The 20,437-nt window shown below is 34.2% G+C and overlaps 1 long non-coding RNA gene across 1 annotated transcript in view; it reads left to right on the top strand.

The window, feature by feature from the left end:
• Positions 1-7,982: 7,982 nt before the first annotated feature.
• LOC123649880 overlaps positions 7,983-20,437 on the top strand; it is an 82,992-nt gene continuing 70,537 nt past the window's right edge. Inside the window, exon 1 of the long non-coding RNA XR_006739173.1 lies at positions 7,983-8,104. This is a non-coding gene — a long non-coding RNA (uncharacterized LOC123649880). The remainder of the gene's footprint in view (positions 8,105-20,437) is intronic.

Below are 20,437 nucleotides of genomic sequence, written 5' to 3' on the forward strand. Positions count from 1 at the left end.
TCAGGTGAAGTGATGGGTATAACGGTTCAATAAAGGAACAAGAAATGTAGTAAATCAAGGTTCTTACTATACTCTTATTCACCAAGCCAGAAAATGGGATCTTTGTCTCTTTGTGTCTCTAAATGTTTCAAAATCTCAAATGCAAGCTCCTGTTTTTACTGCTGGAACATAAGATCTGGGCTTAAAATCCTTTATATATCAAGTACACTGCCTGAGACAGAGTGGATGATCAATAAATATTTATTAAGAAATTACAGAAATAAATAGATGACAAGGGCTGCTCAATTGTATATATTGACATCATTTTCTGCATTGTCTATTGTAGTCAATTCCTAACTATAGTTACTGTCTCCTATCTCATTTATCGCTTCTAAATTATACATGAGAGTAGGGTAGTCTTCTATTTACAACACTTCAATGATTAAGATTCAATAACTCTGAAATGCTAGGACAATGTAACTTTGAATAACTATTTTGAAAAGTAATTTGGCATCATGGAGTAAGAGCTTGTTCCCAGTAATTCCATGCCTTGAAATCTGTCCTGAAAAGGAAATTAAAAAAAAGGATTTATGCTCAGAAATTGTTAGGCACAATCTAATTTATAATAACTGGAATTCATACAACGTAAATATATGAATATTATGGCTTCTTTACTGGATAGTATTTTCAATGTATTGATTACAAATAATTTGGAAATACTGTATAATAACTTAGGAATGTCATATCAGTCTAGGAAAATAAGAATTCAGAACATTAAATAATTTTGATAGTTATATATTCAAACATATACATAGTTTATAAAATAATTTAATGTATAGACTGTGGGGATGTGTGTGCATAGAAAACTAAACTGTTAAGAATGTTCACTTTTGAGGGGAGAAATTTGGGAAAGTGGGTAGATGTTTGATTCTTTCCATATTTAGAACTGTTTGGCTTATGTTAAATAATATGTATTACTTCTGTAATTAGAACCATTTTTACATGACTTATTCATATATTCTAGATTTAAGTCTTTTGTCAAAATATTGATTATGAAACTTTAATTTTTTATTTTTAATTTTTTATGAGTATACAATAATTGTATATATTTATAGGGTACATGTGATGTTTTGAGTCAGGAATACAATGGTGTAATAATCAAATCAGGGTAATTGGGGTATCCATCATTTCAAGCATTTATCATTTCTTTGTGTTAGGAACATTCTAATTCTACTCTTAGTTATTGAATCTTTTAGCCAATTCTTTGGCTTCACTATACATTTTTTCTATGGTATCTTTCCATAAAGAAATGTTTTTTATTATTAAGTCCATTTTATCATTGTTTGTCTTTAGTGTTTATGACTTTCTGAAACATTCTAAGAAATCTTTGCCTACACCATGTTATAGTTATGTTTTCTTCTAAAGTTTAAAATACATGATGTGAGGTAGGGGAAGATCAAGGTTCAACTTTTTTTCCATAGACATTTCCTTATGGATGTGTTATTCCAGCACCATTTGTTTAAAATATAATCCTTTCCCATTGAATTGCTTTGGCATTTTTGTTGAAAATCAATTGACCATAAAAGTATGAGTCTAGGTCCAAATTTGCTATTCAGGTACATTGACCTATCTGTCCAGATAATGCAATAATGCAAATACGAAATGGTCTTGTCTTAGCTTTATGTAAGTACATACATTTTATAGTTATTAATGACTCAATTAATTATTCAGAGAAACTACTCAGTAAATTGCAGTGTTTAAAAGAATCAGATTTTTATGGCCTAACAGAAGACATGTAATAGTAAACTTATAAATACCCCTAGAAAAGAATGTATATTATACATATTAAGTAATATACTAATGTACTATATTTGTCAATTAGATCAATTGGTTATAATTTTGGTAAGATCTTCTGTATTCTTACTCATTTTTGTCTAATATTTCCATCATTTACTGAAAAAAGGGTGTTGAAATCTCTAATTCAGGTAGTAGTTTGTCTTTTTAAAATTTCTCCTTTTGTTATGTTAGTTTTTACTTCATGTATTCTAATGCCCTATTATTAGTCACACTTATTTGTAATTGTTACCTTTGTGTTTCATTGACCCTTTTATTTTTATGAATTCTCTCTCTTTATCTCTTATAAAACTCATATTAAAGTGTATTTTGTTTGGCACTAAAATAGTCATTCCAAGTTTTTTTATTATTAGTGAATTAACGATCTTTTCATCCTTTTACTTTCAACTAATTTGTCTTTTATTTAAGGTATGCTTCTTGTAGACAGTTCATAGTTATTCCTTTTTTTCTCTACCAAATTCCTAGAATGTTTAGATTAGCATATTTATGTTATGTTTATTTAATGTAAAGATTAATAACTTTTTAAAGATCTGGCAATATTTTTTATTGGCTACCTGTCTCATTGTTTTTTGTTTGTTTGTTGTTCTTTTCTTTCAGCTGTGTGTATCATTTTGTGCTAATTAAATATATTTTATTTATGTCCTGGTGACTCATATATTGCCTCTCAGCTGTACTCTTCTCACAATATTTTTTTTGGTGGTTTCCTTAGAGACAAAATATGCACCTCTAATTTATCATAATCTACTTAGAGTTAATATGATAGTACTTCATTTAAAATATAAGAATCTTCCAATAGTATAATTTTATTTGTTTATTATATGCTATTTTTATATATTAGATTTACTATGAAGCTAATGAGGCTTAAGTTTCAAGCCTACTTTTTTGTATGGCCCCCTTCCAAGATGATGGAATATACCTTAGAAGTTGTCCATATGGTTATATATTTTTGTGTATTTTAAAATGTACTTTTTCTTAAATTGTAAAAGCTTCAGGTCTTATAAATCCTGTATTCGATTCTGCTATTCTTCCAACATTTTTTCAAAGGACATTATTCCAAGATTCCCTCACCATCCTGATCAATGTTCTCTGAAGCCATTTCAGTTTGTCAGTATCTCAGAACTAATTACAGTTATGGTAGTTTACACTATGTCTACCTAGATTAGATGGAGCTATGTTTCCTAGAATCTCCTTTCCTGTATCTCACCAGATTGGATTTAGCAAAAAGGGATAATTTGCTCAAGATTTGGAAAGAGAATTAAAGCAGCAATCATTGCTCTTTTCAGGTCATCATGTTAGAAACAGAATTGCCCCTGCACGTAGCAGCTAGGTTTGGCTCTCCTTCAGTTAATTTTCAGCAATTTTCTCACCTTCTGGCCTGATTAGCCAAAATTGATCCCAGGTCAACATCAAATGCAAAGTCAGCAGAGCTCAATAAACTTCTTTCACCAGCTTTCCTTCATCGTCACCCTGTGCAGCTGGTATGCCTGGCTTCAGGAAAGATGGTTAGTGATTGTTTTAACCTCCAGATCAGCAGTCTGAACCTTTATTTCCCCAGCTCATCTCCTAATTTTGTGAGTCTTATTTCTCTAATAGATTCCTATTCCGTAAGGTCCATAGTAGTTCTCGTTGTCTGGTTTTACCCTAACTGCTATAGGAAGCAATTGGTATCTGGAAGTGGGATGATGTCTTAATAAAAACATAAAATATGTGACATTAGCTATAGAGTCAGATGATAGTCACAAGCTGGAAGGACCCTGAGGAGACTGTTAGGGAAGGCTGGAAAGACAAGACGGAAATTGTTGTTGAAAACTAGACAAAAAGGTCTTCCACATTAAATAGTGGGAGAAATTTTGGTAGCAGTCACCTGTAGTGATAGGAAAAATATGAAATACATCTAAGAAACCAGTGGATTTGCTAAGGATAGTTCCAGACAGAATACTGAAAGTGGCAACTGGTTTCTTTTAGCTGTATATAATGATGTTAGAAGGTAAGAATAGGAATGAACTAATTTTTTAGGGAGTTTTTAAGCAGAACATAGAGGAAATATTACCAACCCAAGACCCAAAGAGTAGGAAAATGAAACTGTTTCTCATTTCTAGCTTCTCCAAGCAGCAATATACTCTGAAAGTCTTAGGACAAAGATAAATTCAAAATGTATCTCTGAGTCAAGATATAAATTATACAGGTGTAAGATCCTTTTAAGTCCTCAGAAATACGCAAGGATGTTCCTTTACAACTTCTAAGTGGGACAACATGGCTTATAATAATCTTAAGACTATGCATCTTAGATCATCTTTGCTAAATACAAGGACTTCTATAAATTCCACAGCATTTTGACTCTTAGATCAAGAGAGAGACAATCTTGTCTCAAGGAGATTTGAAGGTGTGGTATTTTCTCTAGTGGAGTGCATTATAATTTGAAGCAAGAAAGCCCAGAGAAATGTAAAGAAATTATACCAGTTTAAAGCAAAAGAAACAAAACCAGTTCAAAACGAAAAGGAGACTCTGGACCTTTAACCATCTACCGAGCAGAAGGTTAAAAAAGCTACTCAGTTGCAAAACCACAACATTTCTTATATAAATGATAAGCGGATTCCAAGAATAGAGCTAAGAGCTCAGATGGGGGAACCAACAGCCATAGTGAAACTGCCTACATGTAACCCTATTTTATTTCAGAACTGCTACAAACCAGTAAGTGCTCTGTGCTCCACAACTCCCACCCCAAGTTTTGTAACTGGAGACTGGAGTGTTTATTGCACTTCTGTCCTTATCTCACTATTTTAGGTTGAGAAGGTGGGATGCAGGTAACTTCAGTTCATAATGTCCAAATAGAGAGAAGTCACATGTGATGAGCTTCATATGCAACTGGACCTGATTACATTGAGGAACCCCTGAACTTTATGCCTGAAATGACGTCTAATAGATTGTGTTTGGGAGGCATTGGTAGAGGGAGGTTTGTGTATTTTGCATGTGGGAAATACTTATTAAGAGCCAGAGGAGAGAGTGTTTGTTAGTCTCCAAAGATAGCCCTTAATGAACCATGCCTGCTGGTAATCATGCCCAGATGTAGTCTCTTCCCGCAACTAATCTAGGCTGGCCCTGTAAATCTTTTTAACCAATAGAATAATAAAATATGCTATTTAAATCATAATTGAATTATCTAATTCAATTTAAATATTCTTTCCTTTTCCACATCTTATGTCTGACCAGAAATTACATAGACTTACAGGGAGAAAGGAGGCATGGTTTTTTCTTTTGCTTTTATTTTCCATCTCCTCCTTATTATCCTGCTTTTGAGATTAAAGTTTAGATAAGACCATATGTTAGCTAGTTCTAGAGGCATTAGCTAGTTAGTTTTAACTAAATAACTCTTTTTAGTTTTCTTTTAAATCTCTCTCCAGCTCTAGTTTGAGGTGATAATTGCTGTACCAAATTTGGTCAGTTCTCAACATGTTTTTAGGGATGCACCTACCACCACACTTTAAAATTTGATTTTCACTGGCTTTGGTACTTCAGCCAAAATTATAAAGTGATGGACAGTACAGCCCTTTATATTACTTTTAGGATTTTAACTCCTCATGAGTTTTGGTGAAAAATAGAGCCCACCTCTTTATAAAGGTGAATGATATGAATAGCTTTTTACTTTGCCAACATTCTTCATAGATCAGATGGTTTGCTCAATCACATATATTCATTGCATGTTTTGAATCAGAGTATGCCATAAAAGAGCAATGGAAAACTTGGTTCTGGCATTTATTTATCAGGGACAGCTATGGCAGAAGGGCCAAATGAGAAGTACACTGACTGTTGCCTGCAGGGTCAGCAGTATACAGAATCTGGAGTCTGCTACATCATGGTGGTGGCAGCAATGTCCTTACAAGTTTGGCAAGGTATTTTTGGCTGTGATTCCCTTTGTTACTCTCTTTGCTATTGATTGCTTTTGAACTTGGATCTCCTGCCTACATGGCAATTCTGTAATCTGAAATACGCCATTCGATGCATTTATTTTTGCTTAACTCAGTCAGTTTCTCTTGTATATAACTAAATCCCCTGATCAAAATAAGAATCATGTCTGTCTTGCCTGGAATTATAGAATTTCTTGTATTACATTTAATATTCACTTGTTCATACATTCTCTTAGCTGGTTAAAGGAATGTTTATTAATGCAAATATTCTCAAGTTTATCTCAAACCTGACTTTGAGAAAAACTCCTTTTCAAAGTTATGTAGTAGAAAATTATCTCCTAAAATAGATCTGTGGAATAATGTCAATGCGACTAGTCAAAAGTCAGGAACTAGAAAACAAATATTGGGATTGTCTGTCTTTAGGAACACCCGAGAACCACTGGTTTTCCATCTGTGCAAAACTGCAAGCTGCAAATCCACAAGGCAAGAAATCTTTTCTATGTACTGCTGGTACTATAGGTATTCAAATAGTATACCTGAACTGCGATGAAAGGCAAATAATGAAACAGCTACATTTACTGTGTACCTACTATAAGCCAAGTGCTGTGCTAAATTTTGATAAAAATTCTTTGTGTTTTTCAAAACGGATTGCAATTAGTTAAGTCCACTGGAGATGAAGAAACTACAATTACAAAAACTATTTTGCACCATACTTCACAGGTAGGATATGCTGAAAGTTAAAAGTATACCCTATGTTCTGATAACTAAATTTAGTACTTTTTCGTAGCATCAGTCTGTTTTCCAATTTATTTTAAAATAAAATCTTTCTGATAAAAGGAACTGTAAGAGACTAGGGTAAACGTTACTTTGGATTTGGAGTCAGACTCCTGAGTTCTACTTTCCAATTCTGTAGTCAATGACACTTTGACCTTGAGCAGGTCACAGATCAGTGACTTTCAAACTGTCTTTAATACCCAAATCCTTTCTTCACAAAGGAAGCAATCAATGAATTATATCCTGAAAGTAGAACCTAAACCATTGAACTCCTGTTAGGTCATCTCTGAATAATGAACACCAGATTTAGGAAAATTTCATATACAAAAATAGCTGGTCTACAATCCTCTACATCCTCCTCCTACTGTTCTCCCTCAGTAGATAGTCCAGATACCAGGATCTTATATTTCCTGATGATGAGTCCTGGCAGGGGTTTACACAGTCTGATACACTTATTCCTTTCTTTGGTCTTTCATGGCTAACCCATCTGTCTCCAGCAATGTTTCATGGATGGACACACATACTCTTCAATCTTTCCTTCTTTCCCCCATCCCATCCTGGCATTCTCAACTTGTTCAGTTTCTCTGTTTATTTTGTGACTCTAATTATAGCCGCTTAAAGCAGACTTAATGCAACTCCACATAGGCAAAGGAAAGCTGTGCATTTTGAAGTGACATAAGAGACAGACAATGCCTTTCACCTCCCAGAGCTTTTTAAAATTCCCACAAACTTCTTCAGAACTTGTATGAAAGTATTTTCCATCATCCTGATTAAACTTATTTCTCCGCAAACTCTGACATTCATGAAAATTAAATTTTTTAACTTTGTGGTTGTTTTTCTATTTTGTACTACACAGCAGTAATTTAATAATTTTTCATTCCTAATCTAAATGCTATTTCAACTGTACTTAATGATAAGAAGGCATTTATTAGAAGCCAAGAAACTAATCACTTTATGTAACAATGTCTATTTGAATGCATTCCAGATTCCTAACAACTGTCTGACAAAACAAAATTCAGTAATGCAGTCTATCTGTATTCAAGAAAATATTCAGTGACTTAAACATCACATAAGCAAATTCCTCAATTCTCCTGACCCTTGTGTAAACAAATCACTCAAATTCTACAAGTCTCAATTTTTTTCGCCTGTAAATCAAAGTAATTGCAATAGCCTAGAAGTTGTTTAGGTCCCTTCTGTTGGAAGAAAATACCACACGTGTGTCTTTCCCATCCACATAAAACATTTAACTGAAAAAAACCTAACATATAAATTCTATAAACAATTGATTAAATATATGAGTACTATAAATACTGCATCTTTTGTAATTGGCTCCATGAACAAAAATGCCTTTTTGCAGTTCTCTTATGTTTGAAGTTCCCAGGCCAGTAAGATCTGCTGACTGGAACTTTGTAACTTTCTGTTTCACTGATCCATCTCCTTTTGAATTTTTTTTTTTCTCCAGAAATGGTGGAACCTCCTTGCAGCCATGAAATAACTACAAGAAGTTACACCACCTGTTTGTTCAGATAAGACAACACAAGCGGCACCCTACCACAGATCTAGCCTTTGCCATGTGACAGAAAACATGCTAGGTAATTACTGTTTAGAGGCCATGTTATAGGATCCAGTGGAATTCTTCTTGGTTGTCTTCCCGTCCCTTAACTTGTCTGGCCAAGAAAACACTATGAGCATTGACTTGAATCAGGTTTCCAAGAAGCAGAGCCTGATAAGTGATTTATTGAGGGGATGTCCTTGGGGGAAACCCACAAGAGAGTAAGGGATAAAGAATAGGGCAAGGGAAGGAATATAGCAAATATGTGGTTTCAGGAGAATTTTTAACCTCAGACTGATGCCAAGCATAGCTCCGGAGCATTAGTTGCATCCTGCCTGGAGATAAGAAGGCTAGAGTGTTATATTCCAGCATCAGTCAGTCATTGTCTTTATATCATGAAGGGAGCAGGTACAAGACCTAAGCTTTTAGACAATTCCAAGAAAGATGGCTCACTCCAGCTAAAGGGCTAGTCTCCCAAAAAGGATGAAGGTGCGAAATGTTGGTAGCTAAAATACACAGCAGCTGAGACATGGGCATACCATCCCAATGCAGAGAATCTAGATGTGGGACCAACACCATCTATAAGTTATAATAGACAGAGCCACTGATGGAACCCCAAGAGAAGAACCGTAAGATATTATATGAAACAATCATATTCATGGAAGTTTTCTCCTATAATTTATTGAATTTAGGGGGTAAGATTTGGCCAATTGACCCAGAAAAATGAGGACTAATGGCAAAAATGTCAAAGACAACAAAAAACCAAAATGACTGAATAATTATGTAGCTAATAATGTGCTAAATATTTTACATATATTAACTAACTTAATATTTCAATTTTCCTGTAAGGTCTTCTTACTTTCACAGATGAGGAAATTGGAAGTTATCAGGGTTAAATAGCTCAACCATGATCACATAACTCATAACTCAGATCTACCTCTATTGTACTCTTAAGATCTTGATTTCTATGCTTTGCTACTTGTTTGTGCTTTAGTTTCTCCATTTACAACAGGAGTCACACAATAATTACATTACATCTTCGGGATAATCTGTCTAGACGAAAGGTATTGGTATTATGGGAATATCTTAAGTAACTTCATTAAAAGACAGTTTCTGGTATCTTGCCTAAAATATTAAAATTATCAAGGACTAGGATCCCAGGAAAATGATCTAAGTATCATAGAGAATTCTAATACTCAATGATGTTTGCAAATTGACTAACTAGATTAAAGAATTCATTTTAGTACACCAACAGCATTGGCTTTGGAATAAACAGAGCTTACCTACCACAGTCAGTGAACCATTTATGAACAGGACTTAACTTCTTTGTATTCAGGTGATGTGTTTCGTATTGCAGCCTAGCAATTGTCCCAGCGTCGGGGATTTTCAAGCCAAAGAAGTGGAGTGTTTTTGAGGTCATGCTCACAAGATGAAAACTGCTTTCTTACACTTAAAAAAAAAAAAGCCAACAAATATAGAGGAGACACAGTAAGAGAAGTCTAGGTAATCAAGAGAAATACAAGAAAAGCAAATTAAGTACAGAGAAGGCAACACTGAGCATTTCTCAGGGTATATTGGACAAAATAAAATGTTAAGCTCTTTTCCATGAGCAGAGATATGCAAGTCATGCAAAGGATGTTGTTTAAGGCTTCATAGTTAATTCTGATTCAGATGAAGGAATATTTAGAATTAATACCGAAAGCCTTAAGATAATGTAAGCAACTCAACATGTAAAGAAGCAGCTATGCGTAAAGGAAGCAATATTCTGAATATAACATAGAATGAAGAGATCAAAAGCCATCCATCAGCCATTCCTCACTGGTTTTCACTAAGATTTGAAATTGAACCAGGAATAAACTGTTCATTAATTTTAGCTTGATGCGTATATCAATTAGAATTAACTAGTTCAGTAAACTGTTTAAGGTTCTCTTTATAGATTCTTTGTTCAACAATTAATAATTAGTATTTTTATCATTAAAATATTAGATTAAAGGATCCTTTTAAGCACTTTAAAAATAGATGTCAAAACTATAATATCTCAAAGGGTAATTATAATCAAGGTTTTTGTGCCTAAAATGGATATTCCTATGGCCAAAGAAATGTGAGCAGAAAGTGTAACATACTACTTCTAGATGGGAGAATTAAGAACCAGAACACAAATCAATGATCTTTCTTTTCTCTATCTTGGTGACTTGCAACATTTCAGATGCTGATTGTTTCATCAATCTTCTTCCCAGAATAAGGAAAACAGAGATGAGGGCCTCCATTCTGCCAATGCCAGTGATGGGCGTGTAGTGTGAGCAAGAAATTAGTATTTGTTTTTATTTAGTCCCCAAGATTTAGAGGTTACTTGTAACTGCAGAATAGTTTAGCCATTCTGACTCATACAATTGCAGACTGGCATCTCTCATATCTTTGCTTAAAATATGTGGTACTACTACAAATGGCCTGTTTTATATCTCAGGTTTAATTTAACAGTAATTGCAATAAATTCAATACACCTATTGAAATAAAAATATTCAAAAAGAACCAAACTTTCTCTGCATTTTATAATTCCCTAGTGATTAGATAGTTCCTCAGGAAACCCAAGGAGCAGCATCATGAAGAAAGCAGCTGTCGGTCTTCTATCTCAGTAGGAGTTGTGCATGAGTCACACCGTGGAACTTAGCCTCATTAATGGCAAAAACCACTAGTTGCAACACCTTAGAAAAGAAAGGGTGAGCCCTTCAGGCTGTAATCAACAGGTAGTGGCAGAAGAAGTTCTTATGTGATCTTATAAAATACAAATTACTCTTTTTTTGGCAGCAGTCCTTTGCTGTGATCTGTTCAAAACAGTGTACATTGGGAGAGGAACAAAAATATCAGGAAAAACATTTTACCTCAGAGAATAGCACATTGAAAAATGTTTATTTAAATAAATTATATATACACTAACATATATAATTAAATATATCAAATATGACTATTTAAATAAATGGTTATAAGAACACTTGAAAATCACAGACTCCATTCTTAAGCATTGATTTAATTCCAAAATTATATATAATAATGCTGGTATGGTAGGGTAATGACAGCAGCAATTTCCCACTTTTTTTCCTTCCCAAAATTTTTTAGGTAACAGATTAAAATCCATAGAAGCTACCTTCAACATTTTTTTAAAGTTCTTATATTAGTCACAGTCTCCAGAGAAACAGAACAAATAAGAACCAATAGGAAGTATGTGTATTATTATAAGAAATTGGCTTACACAATTGTTGCGGTCTGAATGTATTCCCCAACATTCATACATTGAAACTCAATCACCAATGTATTAAGAGGTGGGCCTTTAGGAGGTGATTAGGTCATGAGGGCAGTGCTTACTTGGATGGGATTAAGGCCTTTATAAAAGTGCTTGAGGGAGTAGGTTCTCTCTCTTCTGCTCTTTCCCTATGCAAGGACATCGTATTTATTCCCTTTTGTCCCTTTCACCCCTTCTTTCATATAAGGATGCAGCAAAATGGCCCTCACCAGACACTGAATGTTGGCACCTTGATCTTGGACTTCCCAGCCTCCAGAACAGTGACAAATAAATTTCTTTTGTTTATAAATTACCCAGTCTCAGTTATGTTGTTGTAGCCACACAGACTAAGACTGGAATTATGGAGGCTGACACATCCCAAGATCTTGAGTTGGCAAGCTAGAGACCCAGGAGGGTCTGTGGTGTAGTTTTAGTCCAAATGACAACAAACTCAAGACCCAAGATGATCTGAAGACAGGGGGGTGGAAAAGATCCCCCGGCTCAAAGGCAGTCAGGCAAAGGCGGTTTCCTCTTATTTGAGGGATGGTCAACATTTTGTTTTCTCCTGACCTTCAAATGATTGAATGAGGCCCACTCATATTATGGAGAAAATCTGCTTGACTCAGCCTAATGATCCAACTGGTAATCTCATCCAGACATACTGTCAAGAACATACCCAGAATAGTGTTTGACCAAATTTGTGGGTACCCCATGGCCCAATTAAGTGGAAACATAAAATTAACCATCCTAGTTCCTATCCTTTATTTGACTCTTTCAGTTTATTTTAGAACCCTAGGATGTGTTTACAGTGAGTTTTATCATAATAGGATCAATAAGTAATGTACTCATTTTATAATTCTTACCTCAATCAAGTTATGTAGGCCTTAGAATTCCCATAAAATAGTCATGAATTACAGCATATAACGTATTTAACATAGCATCTGGCACACAATAGACGTTCTCTCCTCCATTCCAACACAGAGCGTATTACATATTAATAATAATGTCACATCTCAGATTTTTTGTTAATGAAATAGCACACTATTGTAACTTTGGACATAAGTTATAAATGTTTATGATGTGACAGAACTGTTAAGTTCATCTGTGTGGATGTTCCCTGGTCCCCTGGTTCTCAGTGTCAAGAATGAGGACTGTTACTGAGTGGTGCCAATGGCGGAGTGATCACAATCAGAGCAATTTTATACAAACAGTTTATCACATAGAAGAAAGAATCAAAGTAAAGAAGGAAGCTACATAGAGTGAAAATACTTTGCATAGAGAGTGGAATGGGTCAGTCTCCACAAGTGGAGAAAAACACTGATGTCTGAGCACATGCCGCCCTTTATAAGCTCACTAGTTTGTTCCGCCTTTCTCCTGGCAGGATTGGTTGTCGTTTCCAATTGTATATTAAATTTAATTAATCTATTCAAATCAATCATTTCCATTGTGCAAAAGAGGAAACTGAAGCCCAGAGAAATTAAGTAGCTTGATCAAAACCACACAGCTAGTAAGTGACACAATCTAAGATGAATCTAAATTTCATGCACTAAATCATATAGCTTCAGGAACAGAAGAGAAGGCTCAGGCATAATGGAAAGAGAATAGTCCATGAGATGATAAACCAATGTCAAATAAATTGCCTGGCTGGGGAACATACATCAGAATAATCTTATCTAAAAACCAGATCATCTAAACTAGGACTAACTCAACTGTATACTTCTTTTAAGTTTAGATATATTTTTATTAAGTCTGAAAACCTCAAAACTTAGGTGTGGGAATTCACTTTTTCCTTGGTCCTTCTATTTTCATATCTGAAAATGAGTTAGTCTGATATGCTGATTATTGAATGTCTTCCTAAGTTTTGGAATTTAGAATAAGAATCTTGCAAAAAAAGTCATTACCCTAAATTAATATTTTTGAGTTAATGGATAATCTTGCTGGGAAATGTGGAATTATAATGACTTAGTATGCAAAAGATTCATTGCCCTAAATTCAGAAATCGGTTTTTTAAGGAAGCATGAAACAAATATGTTCTTCTTTCTTAATATAACTATGTATCAGATAATAAATGATTACAAGGTTGCAATAAAAAGCTAATATTTTCCACATGCACCTGTATTGTGACAGTGTTTATCATAATTACCCTTAATGATTTCAGAGCCAATAAATATGAGTTGAAATTTAGTTAGCAATTATGCTATTCCATTTCACTTAATTTGGCTATTTCAAGCCAAATTTAAAATAATCACTGTTAGACACAGTAGCATTTTATTTGAATCTTCTAGAGCTGTGATCCCCAATCCCCTATCCATGGACCGAGACCAGGCCACAGAGCTTCGCCCTCCTCTCCCCTCTGCCCCTGAAACTTAGGAATTGGGGGGGAGTGGCGCACAGTAGGATGTGAGAGCCAGACTAGTGAGGGAAGCCTGAAGCTTTATCTGCACAGCTGCTCCCCATCGCTCACATCACCGCCTGAGCTCCGCCCAGCAGAGGCCCCTGTCCGTAAAAAATTCTTTTCCATGAAATTGGTCCCTGGTGCCAAAAAGGTTGGGACTGATGTTCCAGAGAATTGCAATGAGTTGGTTACTTCAGGAAATCAGAAATAAACTGTTCTTTGTCATCTAGGTGAGGTACTTATTTTGCCAGAGCAGGAGCAATTGGACCAGTGATGTAGAATTACATAACTGAAAATGATTAGGTTTATGTCAGTCAACTCCTAAGGACATCTGGGTGTTAGAAAAACTCAGTGTTACAGATATTAATTCCAAGATGATAATTAAAAATTCTAAAAGATTTGTTTGAAAGAATCATTTTTAAAAGACACTTATTCCATATCAAATTGAAGGGAAGTTTTAATAAACAGAAGTCTATTTATAGTTAATAAAGTTAAAGAATGCTTCTCTCCTCCCATTGTTTATTTCATGTTCTTTCATGATTCCTCCATGGCAATGCAAAGTTGTTAACTTAAGAAAATGCTTATGAAAAAAATTGATTTGAATTTCAGCTTTGTATCTGATTTGAAAAAGTCACTTTTTAATATGTTATGAAATTCATGTTGCTTGTATCACTGAATTAAATTATATTGCACTAATTTTCAATGTCCTTCAACATATACCATATGATTTCAAAAGTTAAACTTTTCCGGGCAAAACCCACTATGTTTTATGTTGATCAGGTACATTAATGGTTATTAAAAAGCAAAGAATTTTTTCATTCTACTTTAACTGACTGATCTAAGTATAATTTTCAGTAGAATGGCTCAGCATATGAAATAAAAGTTTTCACAGAATGTGAGGAATATATAATACTTCAACTATCCACTTATACCAAACTTCCATTTCTTGGTGACTAGGAACTTAGACCAGGAGAATAGAAATAAGGAGCCCACAGTGTCACAGAGAGGTAATGGCAGAGCTGGGACTCAAAATTAAGTTTCTGCACTCCAAACCCCACTTTCATTTCCACTGTACTGTACTTCTCCAAAATATATGGCTGTTAGCAAAATTTGGATAAGAATAACATAGCAAAATTTCTAATTCCAATATTACTGGGTCAGTATAGTTGTGAAAACAGAATATGTTTATTGATATTGACTACTTGGCCTATCAAACTATGTATTATGCCAGTAGAGTAGACCCCTTAGTCTACTTCACACCTTAATTTTTACCATTATTTCAATACAGCTAGAATTGACCTCACACAAACAGGGAGGAAAATAAATGGAAGACATTGCTGGTAGCCATGGCAACTATACTATAGAATCTCTCCTGAATTTCAATAGTGGACTCACAAGCAAATATTTGAACACTGGACATCCACCTTAAGCTTATCTTTCATTCACTGGGGTCAGACATTTCTAGAGCATTTGTTAAACTGCTTTGAAGATGGAGTCTTCTGAGAAATCACTAAGGCTCAGGAAAGAACACACCTTGTTTGACTAAATAAGCAAGTTTTTGTCATCAGAGAAGAGAGTCAATTCTGAGTACAGCTTTGTTTTGGGCACTATTATTTTTCTTTCAAAATAGAATAGCTCCTACTAGATTCAGGCCTATAAAGCATAGGGAATCTCTAAATAAAAATTGAAAGAGCCGATTCACTAAATATTCTGTAAAACGTTAAAGAAGCCATAAGATAGTGTTCATGGTTTTTGACTAATTACTAGGTAAAGTGACAGGAGGCTAGAATTCACTTTGCAATAGAACACTATAGAGTTTATAATCCTAAGGAACATACTGCCTCAGATTGTGATACGACATTGCCATCCAGTGAGTAAAGCAGCAGTGAGTGACTGTTAGGCAGGAGATAATGGAAAGTTGCTATTTCTCAGCAGAAATGTTTGTGAAGATGTGAGAATGCTTGGAAAATACTACAGAATATTTCCCAGAAATACAAAAGATATGGAGACAATCCTATGGTGGACAGAAGTCTTGCATGAAGACATATGAGTGTCAGATGAATTAAATTATTACTAATACTATGATGCCTTAATATTCATATGCTGGAGAGGTCAGAGGAAACTCAAGTTGCATACATAAGCATCACATATACAAAATTTTTTATGTCTTGTAATAGCTACTGAAGAGACTCTTGATGAATCTGACATTGGGTATCTCCATCCAAATCGTGGTACCTTATTCAAGCAAGTGCATATACAAATGAAACAGCAGAAAGGAAGAGAGGTAAATGAGGAAACTTCTTTGGAATCTAAAAAAATTTTAACCCTCGTCCTGGAACTGAAAGCCCATTACGTTGCCATATGGGAGACAAGCTAACCCCACTGTATTCATGAATATGAATTCTGCCATCACGTTAAACTTCACAGTGGCAATAACAACAGTTTATAAAAATGAGATATGTGTAATGCAGAGATCTTTTACCCTCCAAAAAAATTCTTTTCATAAATTGATGCCTTAGGTGATACTTTGGCTTTTCAACCAGACACTTTGGTTTGAAGTCCCAGTAATGAAACCTGGTGAATAATAAACATAATGCTATGTCTTTCTCAAATCTTACAAGCAATATTGCATGAAAGAAGCAATGTATAACAGAAGATAACTGATTTAAATATGTTTTGCTTTTATATAGTTTTTAAAAAGCAAAACCAAGCTATGTTTTTTTAGATTGCATATCTATCAAAACTACAAAGCAAAGCAAATTCAATATAGTGATTAGCTCTATAGTAGAGGAGAGGGTACTTACTGTGAGTAGAGGGCTTATGGGATGTCAGAAAGGTTATTTTTCTTGACCACTATAATTATTTGTTAAAATGTAAATTCATTTTATGTCCTATTCTGTATATGAGCTTTATTTCATAGTTTTAAAAAGTTTAACAATAGTCTTTTTTCATTTTCTCTAGCATAATAAAATATTTTTGGTTCTGACAGAGACAGCACCCTACAAATCTGAGACAATAGATCTCACAAGATGCCCAAACCGAGTAGCATCCTCAGCAAAGTTTGTCCATTTTCCTGTTCATTGCTTTTGTGTTAGTACAATAATATGGGGAATTAGTATTTTATAAAATTACCTCTTCACTGTACCCAGATGGACCTGGGTGCTTTTCTTCTCCCTTTTTATCATTGCTCTCTTAGACTCCCTGACTACAACAAATGCAAGCTCTATGAAATTTCTTACTCCCATAATTGCACTCTAACAGGAGAGAATTCTCTTTGTACCTTGTTCAAAGCCTAAATCCAAACTCCCCAACCCTGTGTCTAATTCCTTCAGATCATGTTCTCAGCTAGGTTTTATTTAGTTCCTTTAACTAACCAATCTGCATACAGGGGTCCTGTGTGCCAATATATTCTTTCAGTAACTTTCCTAAGTAGCCTGAATTTTAACAGCAATGAATAAACAGTATTACTACATATGGCAAAAACAGAACGAAACAAAAACTCTCATGTAAATCAAACTATTAACTTACATTTAAATATTAGAGCTTCAGTGAACAAAAGAGTGAAAAAAGAAAGTCTTCCACAAAAGAAAAATAAATAAACAGAAACAAATCACTATTCTTGACACACTAACTTGTAGAGTCTGTCCAGGAAAGAAAATAAAAGATAATTGCTCAGAATAATTGGCCATTAAATTTTCACTGCTAGCAAATTTCAGTCCAATCATTCTGGGAGAAAAATAAATGTATAAAATGATAAGTCTTTGACATGCAAAATATTTTTATTACCCTTTTCAAAAGACTTTAAGCAATTGAAGAAATTTCAGTAAAAATAACAGGAGAGGTAATAGCCTGGTCTCTTTGGAAATGCTTGTCAAAGGACTCCTGATATTTTCTGAGAGGCCAGAATTACAGAATCAACAAATCCTTTCTGCTTACCAAAACCAAGAAGAACATGTTAGCCTTAAAAGCTAGTTTTAGGGCCACAGAGTAAATCTTTGGTATTTACTAAATAATGTTTACAAACTTAGGAACTAAGAAAGTATCCAAGATCCAAAGAGAAAAGTTAAACTCTCAAGGATAACTACTATAGCTAGTTATTATTATGTCAGCATAACTAGTAATTATTATGAATTAATATAACATGAAAAAGGCAAAATTGGGTCCAAATAAAGAGAGGAATTGAACAGATGTAAAAGAGACAAGAATCAGTTAAAGCTAAAGCCATTGAGCTGATGGCCTGACTGTCTGAAGCCAGTCCATGGCAGCTGGAAATCTGGCTTGTACTTGTCCATAAGGGCTAAAGGTGCTCCCTAGGGCACACTTGCTCACTAGTTAAATCCAGGAAGCAAGAAGTATTCCTTTTCCTGGAAGGATACTAAAACCAATTCTCTGCTTTGAACTATAACCAGGGGCCCATGGAAGATAAGGACTCAGCTTTATGAACAGAACTAAGTCAAGCTACCAACTTGATTTGTGACTGGATCTGCAATATCTGCAATATCATCTAAAACTACCATTTAAAAAAAAATGCCTTTGAAAGATTTGATTCTGAACTGGGACTTGGAGAGAACATCAAAAGCCTTATAGGAAAAGGAGGGAGGAAGAGAGGGAGATTTAGAGAAAGAAGGAAATGATAGAACAAGAGAAAATATCCTCATGTATAATGAGGCTTCAAAAATAAAATTCCAAAAACCACGAAGGTATCTAGTATTAAGAAACTTTTTTAAATATTAAAGCTAAAGCTGTAGTCAAAAATGGCAAGATGGGCACAGTTATATTTTTAATTTAAAGATTATATTATTAAAATTTTTAATTATTAAAAATAAATTTAAGTTATTTTTTAAAGTGACAAGATGGAGGTGGACATGAAACAGATTTTTCCCTGAAAGTTAAAGCTTGATATCTAAATTGTGTGTGTGGTGATTTAAAAAGTAGTAAATTACTTTTCATAACATAACAAAAATTTACAGTTATGTATGTAGGATTTTAAAGCATAAATACTGAGTATCATATTCTATAGTTTATAATGAGGAATGTAGAAAGCAGAAGGAAATATATAGAAAAAAATCCAAGAAAATTCAGAAAATAAGAAAAAGGTCAAAAAAAAAAAAAAAGGAGGGAGTGGTAAATAGAAAGCATAAATCAGAATATGACAAGAACTCTGAAAATAAAAGAAATAATGACAAATGTAACAATTCAGTCACTTACTGAAGAAAACATTCTCAGATTGGACAAACATAAAATTTGCCTAAAGATTGCTTACAACAGAGAGTAGTAAACAAAAACAAAGAAAATTTCCAAAATAAATAAAATACATCAGTGGAAATACCAACAAATCAATATCTATCCATCCATCAAACAGTAATAAATTAATGAAATCTGATGAAGCAAAAAATTTTTTGGATAAAATGGAGCTTAAGGCAAAATATTAGAATTTCTGAGGAATAATATTAATCTCTGTTCTTTATCTTTGACTGACTTGTTTAACTTTAAGGTGTTGTCTTCAAGCTCTGAGATTCTTTCTTCTGCCTGGTCTAGTCTGTTCTTTAAACTGTCCACTGTGTTTTGCATTTCTTTGAATGAATTTTTCATTTCCCAAAGTTCTATTTGATTGTTTTAATAAATTGATTTCTTTAGTGAATTTTTCATTCATATCCTGTATTGTTTTTGTAGTTTCTTTATGATGGTTTTCCATTTCTCTTGTATTTCACTGAGCTTCCTTATAATGCATTTTTGGAATTCTTTATCTATTATTTCAATATTTTCATTTTGGTTGGTATCCATGGGTAAAGAGTCATTGTTTCCTTTTGAGGATGTTCTTTCACAGTGATTCTTCACACTTCCAGAGTTCTTTCATTGATGTCTTCTCATCTGGCCTCTCAATTGAGTTCTGGGGGTAGTAGGGCTGGTTTATGGACCTCTCCCTGGGTCCCCAAAGATAGATCTCTGACCATATTAGGGAAAAGAGTACTGGTGCCAAGTTGCTTATGGAGTGTTTAAGCAGGTTTGATGATCCTCTCAGGTTGCCTCTGTCCTGCTGTTTTCACCTCTTTCCAGCAGTGTAAATTATATTGGGTCCTACAGGTTAATTTCTGAGATGGTGCATGGTACTTTTGAGTATGAATCAGCCACATGCACCCTGTTTGCCTGAGTTGGAAGACTCTATGATGAGCTATAGAGTTGTTCCCCCTATCATTGGTTGATGTTTGTGTTATAAAGTCAGTTCCCAAGAATCTTTTTGTACCTATAGTAGGAGTACAGACTTAAACCTAAGACATGCAACAACAAGAATTCTAGAAAAAAAATGTTAGAAAAACTCTTCTAGATATTAGCCAGGGTAAAGAATTTATGAAGAAGACCCCAAAGCAATCACAGCAACAACAAAAATTAATAAATGGGACTGATTAAATTAAAAAGCTTCTGCACAGCCAAAGAAACTATCATTAGAATGAATAGACAACCTACAGAATGGTAGAAAATATGTGCATGCTATATATCTGATAAAGGACTAATAACCAGATTCTACAAAGAACTCAAGCAAATCAGCAAGAAAAAAATCGAACAACCACATTAAAAGATGAGCAAAGGACATGAACAGAAAGAAGGTAGACCTAACAGCCAATAAACACATGAAAAAATGCTCAACAGCACTAATCATCAGGGAAATGTAAATGAAAACCCCAGTGAGATACCACCTTACC

This window comes from Lemur catta, chromosome 14 (assembly GCF_020740605.2).
Source record: "Lemur catta isolate mLemCat1 chromosome 14, mLemCat1.pri, whole genome shotgun sequence".
Lineage (NCBI taxonomy): Eukaryota > Metazoa > Chordata > Mammalia > Primates > Lemuridae > Lemur > Lemur catta.